This window comes from Lissotriton vulgaris, chromosome 7 (genome assembly GCF_964263255.1).
Source record: "Lissotriton vulgaris chromosome 7, aLisVul1.2, whole genome shotgun sequence".
Lineage (NCBI taxonomy): Eukaryota > Metazoa > Chordata > Amphibia > Caudata > Salamandridae > Lissotriton > Lissotriton vulgaris.
This window is the reverse complement of record NC_141695.1, coordinates 190,759,752-190,769,520: the sequence shown is the minus strand read 5'-3', so window position 1 is coordinate 190,769,520 and position 9,769 is coordinate 190,759,752. Positions and strand designations below refer to the sequence as shown.

General features: G+C 39.3%; 1 long non-coding RNA gene across 1 annotated transcript; it reads right to left on the bottom strand.

Annotated features, from left to right (window-relative positions):
• Nucleotides 1-1,478: 1,478 nt before the first annotated feature.
• LOC147701157 (uncharacterized) lies at nt 1,479-4,156 on the bottom strand. Its single transcript, XR_015297158.1, has 7 exons — nt 4,085-4,156; nt 3,927-3,982; nt 3,780-3,837; nt 3,638-3,694; nt 3,491-3,551; nt 3,338-3,401; nt 1,479-3,240 (listed from the first exon to the last, which is right to left on the bottom strand). It is a non-coding gene; the product is annotated as an uncharacterized LOC147701157 (long non-coding RNA).
• Between the last annotated feature and the right edge of the window lie 5,613 nt (nt 4,157-9,769).

Genomic DNA, 9,769 nt, shown 5'->3' with positions numbered 1-9,769 from the left:
CTGCTACATCGCTGCAACACTACTTACTTATTTAGCCAAGAGTGGACCTGTCTTTGACCGTCTCTGACTGACCCTCTTATCCGTGGTTTACTGTGGTAATTACCTGAAGGTGTCTTCTATAGTTTATTACTGCTTAATGTTGGTCTGAGCTTACCGACTTTTTAAGATAGGATGAGAGGGCGGCACTGATCCAGGTAAAAGAGCTGCACGCCATCTCTTCAGGCTCTCCAATAACTCTGAGGCTCGGTTTCCATTTAGTGACCTCTTCCTCTGAAGGAGCAGTTTGTGCTCCAGTTGTGCTTAAGGATCCTTCTTCTTTGCCTCACACCTCATGCTGTACTGAACTTTTCTGATTTGCATCACACTAGATTGGGTTACTAGTCTAGTGACTCTAGTGTTTTTCTTGAGGTAACCTATTTACTACAGCATAAACATCAATTGCACAAAAGAATTTATATGTCAAATGACTGTCATAAAAGAGTTGGTGATGCCTTCTGGTAAGACATCTGGTAAACCTGCAAAAGAACTCCTCTTTTCCGAAGTCTTAAAACAGGATCCCTACACCTCAGATACTAGCGGGGCCACTTTCTCGACTCAGAAGTCAACTAATCCTACGATGTCAACCTCGACGGATTCTATTATGAACGGATCCTTTAGGAGATTTCTGCTGTGGGCTGACGATTAGAGGGTATGGAGTCCTCTACATCTACTCTCACGACTGAGACTAAATCTATACGTAAAAGCATTGCTGAATTTCAGAGCCGAATGGACGGCATAACTGCGCAGATTGTAGCGGTTGAGAACCGCCTTGATGTTATACCAGAGACGAAGAGCTTTTATTTCTCAGGAGTAAAATAGTAAATCTGGAAGATAGAAGTTGTCGAGACAATGTCTGTTATCTTGGCTTCCAGAGAAAATAGAAGGCTCAGATACAAAATCCTTTCTTAGAGAAAACCTTCCAAAGCTTACTTTTTACCCACCATTGGAGATGCAGAGACCCCATCTTATTGGTCTCCCAAACACAGGGAAAAATATGCGAACACACCAGCTTATCGTCTGCTTCCTACAATCTTTCCTTTGTCTTTTCTCTAGTTTCTCTAGAACCTTGCTTTTTTCTCTTTCTCATTTACTTCTTTGTGTACTTACAAGTGATTCTCTTACTTTCTTTTTACAACGCTTTACAATTGTTCAGAAAGTTATTCATCTCATCCTTGATCTTTCTCCTTACCAGGAATCTACTTTTCATCTTCCCCTTCCTTTCTTCAATCCCTTTCTTCAAACTCCCCCCACTAATCTGCACAGCTTTAATTTCTATACTTCATTTTATTATTTGCTTCAACCCCTTCCCAACACTTAACAACTTTATTCTTTACATCAGCTTTTCCTTAAAACTAACCTCTTTCTCCTTCCAATACACACATGACAGCGACCATATCTTCTCACTCTAATCCATTACGCATTATCTTGTGGCATGTTAATGGCCTTATTCATTTTATTAAATGCAAGCAAGTATTCTCTTATCTACAAACAAAATGAACCGATATTGCTCTTCTGCAAGACACTCATTTGGATGCTTTGGAATCGCTTAAGTTACAGCGAGATTGGGTGGGAAAAGTCATTCACTGCAAATTGACAACACAATCCCCTTCTGTGAAGGGCCAGCCACAGAAATGTGTAGTGGCTATTCCCTTACACAAATCCCTAACCGTCATATTTGTCAAAACCTGGACAGATCCAGAAGGCAGATATGTCTTTGCTAAGTTAAAATTAGGAAATAGGATCCTTTATGTCGGCTCAGTATATGCTCCAACGGATGCTAAACGCTCCTATCTTCTTAACCTGAATCGCTTACTAGTGGAAATTGGAGCATCCAGCTATGTCATTGGTGGTGACTGGAATCTTGCCTGCGATGTGGTTCTAGACAGAACAGGTCCCTTAGACAAATGCAATTGGGTGACAGAGCCTTGTTGGGTGACATAACATTGGACCATGAACTGATAGATCATTTGGCCCAATATCATCCCTCAGATCAGGAATATACCATCCTTTCTTCTGCTCATGGCACCCAATCTAGATTAGATTGTTTTCTTATTTCCCATTCGGAAGTTGCAATCACTAGTCAATCCTATATTTTTGAAGCCGCTCTCTCGGATCAATCTCCGGTTCTTCTTGCTCTGGAAGTAGGTTGAACCTCTCCAGGCTGTAAACTATTTCGTATTAATATTCAGAGATACTGCTCACTTTAGTGAAAAGCCCGACTACGTGCTTATCTTTCTGATGACTTAATAAATAATAAATCATCAGTTGCCTCCTGTAGAACCGTCTGGGCAGCTGCAAAACAACTATTTGTGGACAACTAATGAGAGATGCAGCCAAGGCTAATAGGTCAGCATCCTTGCATCACACTGAAGTTGAAGATTAAATTATCTGTCTTACACGTATATACTCATCTCGTCCAACTGTAACCAACCGCAGGAGCCTAGAGTTAGCTAAAATGGCACTTAACTGCTCTTCGGCATCTTACTGGTAGACATTAGGAACAAGGGGAGAAAGCATGCCGATTGCTTGCAGCACAGCTGAAACAACATGAGGCTGCCATGGCTATACATGCAATACGAACAAAATCAGGTGTGATTTTTACTAAACCACAAGAAATTGTAAATACTTTCGCATCCTTTTATGAAAAAGTTTACACTCCTGAGACTTCAGCAACTGAAGATCAATTAAATGCCTATCTCGTGGATATTAATCTTCCATGTCTTATAGATGATGGTAGACATTTACTTGATGGTGATATTAGCAAAGAAGAAATTGCAGCAGCCATCGCCAAATTACCTTATCAAAAATCCCCAGGTGAAGATAGATTTCCTGCGGGATATTATAAATGGTCTGGGGAAGAAACAATTGATACTCTTCATTCTGCCTTCGCTGAGGCCGTTCTGACATCCTTACTTGGTCCTATTTCTAATAGGAGTGAATATGGCCTGGCCCCTAGTGGCTGCCAGGACTCGAGAGCGCACTACTTACAAAGAACAATTACTCCTTTATAGTATTTCAGTGTATTTAAACCATTGATAATCAATTCATTATACAGTTGAAATTCACCATTACATTTCCACAATATAATTTACAAAGCAATCATAGATATACATAATCCAAAAGTGATTAAATAATAATCAATGCAAATAATACAAAAAAACCCAATGCATTTCGGGGCTCGTGAGCCCCTTCGTCGGGGGTCTGTTGAAAAAGAAAAAAAGGGGAAACTTATTACTCTTAATGCTTCTGGCGTTCACAGTTGCCATCTTATTAACCGATCACTATTTATACATCTTACCTCAATCTTTGAGGAAAAACTAATTGTTTTCATGAGATTAATCTCAGAATATTAAACTTCTGATCTATGAGAAAAACAAATATTTTCATTTATTTTTACTCTTTATTCGTGGACAATTTTAATGAAGTTAAAGAGGAAGTTATTGGGATTTACCTGCAACTTGCTTTTTAATGAATCTGTGGATAGGATGCTGCTTATTTCAATGGCGTTCACCCTGTTTTGTGAACAATAAAGTATGAATAAAAAAACTCCAGGTTTTGCACGTTTATATCATGGCTTTTGTAATATTTGATGGATTACCTGAGGGTGTGCTGAATCTAGCTTCAGTCTCGCTCGTTTTGATAATTTAAATAAGTGCTATGAAAGATATAAATTGTAGTTTAGAATGATGTCCCTTTTGTTTAAAGCAAATAAACGTCAAGGCGATTCAAATGTCAATTACCTTGCATAGTTTAGCGTAAGGTCTTCACACTCGTCAACCCCTTGCCTCTAGCAGTGTCCTGCAGGGAGATAAAAATTGCCCTTACTATGTTTGGCTAATTGGCTGTGAAACATTGTCTAACTTAAAGAAAAGCTTTAAATAGATTACCTGCGGTCCTACGCTGCTGTGCTTCGGTACCGCGGTATCTGCTAAGCTGTGGTCGGCTGCCGATCATATAGAAAAAGAAATTGGTTTTTAGTTTATTTTTTCGGCGCTACTTCTGATGTCTATTGAATGGCGCACTACGGCGTCCGTTTCCTTCTTACCGGGTGTTACTAATTTAATCCGCCGGGATCTCGAGTCCTCACAACTTCCCGGGTCGAGCCGAGGTTTTTGTCAAACATAGCTGGTCCCTTGCCTATTTTTACTTTAATCTGGTTCATCAAGATAGTTGAAGGACTATCTTTTTGTGTTTTTGGCAGTGGCCATATCTAAAGGGTATAAAGTAGGTGAAGTAGCAATGTTATGAGTGGCTTCCTGATTTCGCTACGTATTTGTTTGTTTTCTGGACATATTCAACAGAAACTGAACTTTACAATCAAAAAAATAAATGTAACCTATTTAACGGTGGCTGTCTTTATAATCTATGAAAAGAGTTTTAGTTAGTGGTTCGTTCTCCCTTATTTACAAGTGCATGAAAAAAGTTTTTGTTGAGGAATCTGAAACGCAATGAAATTACATTATTTGGTTAATCCAATCATGGTACATACAGCACAATATCAAGTCGACTGTAGCCTAAATAGGTATTTCCACAAAGTGATTAATATCATCCTGCCTATTTACAATCTAAACTTTGCCTGACCATTATTATAATGTGTGGATGTTACTAACTTGTTAAAGTTGGTGTGTGTCAATTTACAATCTGAATTTTACCTGACCATTATTATGATATGTGAGTGTTGTTGACTTATGACAGTTAGTTGCAATACTAGTCATGGAATTATGGGTCACGTGTCTCGAATTCGAGTGTCTTGGTCTGGCTGACCTTCTTACTGTTTATAGGAAGCAGATCATCTCCATTTTATCATTTAGTCCAAATGGAACTAACGTCTGCAATCGTCGTATCCAGTAGGCTTCCCTTTGGAGAAGTATCTTGGCATTGTCAACACCCAGCTTCTGCATTACTTGTTCAATTATTTGGAATCTTAGCTTTGCTATGGAATGTCTCAATTCTATCCAGTGTTGTGCCAAAGGTGATGTTACATTTCGATTCCTTATGCGGCTCTTATGCTCAGACAAGCAAATTTTTAATTTCCTGTCCGTTTTTCTGACATATAGAAGCCCGCAGGGGCATTTGATAGTGTACACAACATGTTCTGAATTGCAATTTGCATTGTGTTTAAGGGGAATTTTTTCACCTGTTCTTGGGTGTCGTATTACGTTCCCAGTGATTACATTGTTGCAGTTCTTGCAATTATGACATCTTGTCGTCCCTTTGTAAATCTTTGTGTCATTTGTGTCACCTATGGATTTGTTGGGTTTGTTCAGTAGCTCTTTTAGATTTTGAGACCTCTTGTAGGCAAACAGAGGCTGGTCGAGAAACAACAAACCAAAGTCCTTTTCCACTTGAAGATTTTCCCATCTTTTTTTGATAATCCTTTTTATATCCCAAGATGCTGTGGAATATTTAGACACAAAAACCATTCTTTTGTTGGTTGATTTGATTTTTTTCTGTAGAAGTTCACTTCTGGGGATTGTCTTAATTTTCTCTATTTGAGCTTCGAGCTGTTTTTTTGGGTATCCTCTGTCCAGGTATTTTTCTTTTTGTTCTTCCAATGATTTTTCACAGCTCGCTGAGTCCGATGAAATTCTCTTTATTCGCATAAATTGTGACACTGGGAGATTGTTGATCAAATTCGCCGGGTGGAAGCTTCCATAGAGTAATGCAGTATTTTTGTCTGTAGGTTTTTTGTACACGCTGGTGTGAATGTGATTGTCTTTGATTTCTACCATTACATCTAGGAATGGTAAAGCTTTTGTTTGTAAAATGTACGTGAATTGAATGCGGGGATTAGCCATGTTAAGACTCTTGATGTTTTGAACTAGCGCTGCCGGAGATTTTTTCCAAATTAAGAAGATGTCGTCTATATAGCGTTTATAATAGACAATTCCTTCCTGCCATGTAGGATCTTGTAGAATAAAATCTGATTCAAATTTTGCCATGAAGATATTTGCATATATGCAAGCTCCAGGAAAACCCATTGCTGTCCCGTTCAGTTGAATGAAAAACTCATTTTGCCAGGTAAAATAACTGTTTTCTAGGCAAAACTCCAATAGTTGTATGATCATGCACTTCACTTCTTGGGGTTTATCTACCGTCATCAATGCCCATTCCATTGCTTCCAACCCTTGTTTGTGTGGTATGGAGGTGTACAGTGATGTCACATCAATTGTACAGATTGTCCAGTCAGAGATTGATTCGAGATTGACTGTCGTCAAACTTCTTAAAAAGTCAGACGTATCTTTTAGATATGTGGGCCATTGGTGATGAATGACTGCATATGGCTGTCTATATATATCCCTAAGTTTTCGAAGATTGAAGAGCATCCAGATACTATTGGTCTGAACGGTGGATTTCTCAGATCTTTATGAATCTTCGGTAAGAAGTATATTCTTGGCCTCCGTGGATATATTTGCCTCAAGTAACGTTTGGTTGTAGAATTAATCCAATTCAGTTCTTCAGCCCGATCTAGAATTTTGTCTAGAGTCTGGGCGATTTCCATTGTTGGGTCCCCATCCAATTTTGCGTAAGTGTTTACATCGTTCACATGTTCTGTGCCTTTTTGTAGATAAAAGCTGGAATCCATAATCGTAAGGCCTCCTCCCTTGTCCGTCTTTTGGATTACAAGTGCGGGGTTTTTGGCTAAAGATTGTAGCGTACTGTATTCAGCTCTTGTTAAATTACTCAATTTTCTTTTGTAGTGAATCTTGCTTAAATCAGCCTTAACCAAGGTTTCAAATGTATCCAAAGATTTATGTGAGACTGGGGCCAAAAAAGTGCTTTTTGGTTTGAATTTGATTTTGTCACTTTCCTCTGTTTGGACTGGATTTACAATTGTGAAAAAATGCTTGAGCCTGAGTAGTCGCATAAATTTAAAAAACGCCACATCTGTCTCTAATTCGTTGGTTTGATAAGTACTAACAAATGTTGTTCCTTTGCTCAACAATTGTTCTTCAAATTTCGTTAGCGAATGCTTAGAAATATTGATCACAAGGTTTTGGTCTGGCTCGGTAGGCCTGTTTTCCTTTCTCTTCCCTTCTCCTTTTCCTCTTCGCGTTTTTTTTCGGTTTGTTGTACTGTAGATTGGTCCGGTGGTTTGCTGGGCTGTTGGACCTTCTCTAAAAAAGGATCAGGAATTGATGTAGACGGTGTTTCTGTAGCAGTTGACGTTGCTGGACCTGAGGAATGAGTCTGCTGTTTACTGATAGGTTGTCTCGAGATATTAGTATCGCTGTCTGATACTCCACTTTCATCTGATGACGCTGCTTGCGGCTTTTTACTAGTGTATCTCCTTTTGGCATAAACTTCAGCCCAAGTGTATGCCTCGTTGAGCTTATAGTCTATCGTGTCACGTTTAAATTTACGCAATTTTGTTTCCTGTAAATCTTTACCATATTTATTGAGCTTTATTTCCAAGTCCTCTAGAAATTTACTCCAAGGTTCCTCTTCCAGTCTGGTTGACAAATCTTTTTTAACATTAAAAATTTCTTCCTCCAGTTCTTTAATGGTTTTTGAAAGATCTTCAATTAATAACAAGATAAGGTCGAGTGAGCACTTGTTTAGAATACAGAACCATTTTTCCATAAATTGTGGATTGTTGTTTAGCCTATATAACATAGGTCGAATAGCCAGTCTAAGGCCTCTCGGAATTCGTCTAATGCGTTGATATTGTATGAGGGTTGAAGCGTGTAAACGTTGATTTAATTCCCTCCTGGTGAGATATTCAAGCTGTTTGAGTTGCTGGGTAACCGATCCGCCTTTTGCATCAAAAGTTTTAGTTTCCTTTATGAGATTGTATATTTGGTCTGCCTCCTCATTAGTATAGATTTTGATATTGGCTCTATTGTCCGTAATTCCTGCTATCGAATCAAACAACATTATTCTATTTGGTGCTAGTGCCCACTGTTTGCAGTATGTGTAAATCAATGAATGTGTGTGGGTGCTGCACACTATTGTCAAGCTAGTACGTTTTGTAAGTTTTGTGTGCTGCTTCCGATTGGTGCCTGCTTACACCACTATCAAAGTGAATATGGCCTGGCCCCTAGTGGCTGCCAGGACTCGAGAGCGCACTACTTACAAAGAACAATTACTCCTTTATAGTATTTCAGTGTATTTAAACCATTGATAATCAATTCATTATACAGTTGAAATTCACCATTACATTTCCACTTATTATTTCTAATAGGGCATTAATTGCGGTTATCCCTAAGCCGGGCAAAGATCCGCTTGCCTGTGGTAGCTACCGTCCTATCTCCCTAATAAATGGAGATGTTAAAATCTTGGCAAGTATTCTAGCGTCCTGACTCCGCAGACGTTCCTTCTCTCATACACCACTCGCAGGTTGGCAGGTTGTTGCTCTTCCAGAAATCACCTCCGAACATTAGCTCATACTTTATGGGCTGTAAAAAGAATGACGGAAGATGCAGTGGCCCTCTCCTTTCATGCAGAAAAAACATTTGACCTCATTGACTGGGTCTATCTCTTTGTCACCATGAAACGCTTTGGTCTATGGAGATCAGTTTATTTACAAGGTCCGCTTACTATATGATAACCCTGTAGCCCAGGTCAGCTGTGGTGGTTTTCTTTCTAATCCTTTTTGAATACAAAGAGGTATCGCTGTACCCTTTCCCACCTTTTATTCTTGTTAGCGATGGAACCTCTTGCCTCACTCATTCCCCACTCATTGCAGATTCAGTGTATGCCTATAGCGGGAGGTGTATCTAAGTTATATCTATACTCTGATAATATTCTTCTTAATCTCACTCATTGCCAACCTTACTTGAGATTATTAATGAATTCTCAGCCCTTTCTGGTTACAAGTTGAATTGGGACAATAGTGAAGCTCTCCCAATTTCTTCCGGCACCACAAACGCATCAATTTATGGATATCCCTTTCGCTGGAAATCATAATAATTAAAATATTTGGGAATTTTTGTTAAGTCTGGACTGAAAAGGATGGTCTCAGATAATCTCTCACCCCTTATAGCGCAAATGGAAACTGATTTTGCTAAATGGTGTCTTTTGGGTTTTTCCATGTGGTGAAGTGTACAGTCAGTAAGAATGGTCACTTTACCTCACTTTATTTTTACTCTTGAAATGCTTCTAAGGGTAGTCCCTTTGTCCACACTACGTCTCCTGGATGCCTGCATATGGGCCTTTGTCTGGGGATCTATGCATCCTTGTCTAGCTGCTGCCAACTAATAGCTCGCCTCTCCCACATTGGTTTAGGTTTACCATCATTGGAGCATTACCTTTAGACTTGCACCGCTCGCAATTAGCTTCTCTGATTCTAGATGAGACTGACCCTTCACAATGGGTCACAACAGAGCACTTACTATTTAATTGTGACAATGGCCTAGACTTCTTATATTGTACTCGTAAACCATGAACATCTCCTCCACATCCAGTGATTCAAGCTACAATCAAGCATGGCAACAAGGGCATCGCCTTTTTGCGATTGCTCAACGTTTGCACTCTAAAGCTCAATTTTGGGGTAGTAAAAGTATGTGAATCAATCGCCATCTGCTTCATTGGTCCAATTGGAGATCGAGACGAATTCAGACATTAGACCAGTTTTTAATAAATGGTGAGTTAAAATCCTTCAACCTGCATTGTGAGGAATTTGATCACCTTTTGCACCAGGCTTCACAACACTTGCAACTACAGCATTGCCTGAAGAGATGTCTGGGTCCTCCTCCCTGGACGTTCGAATCATCACAGATACTGGATT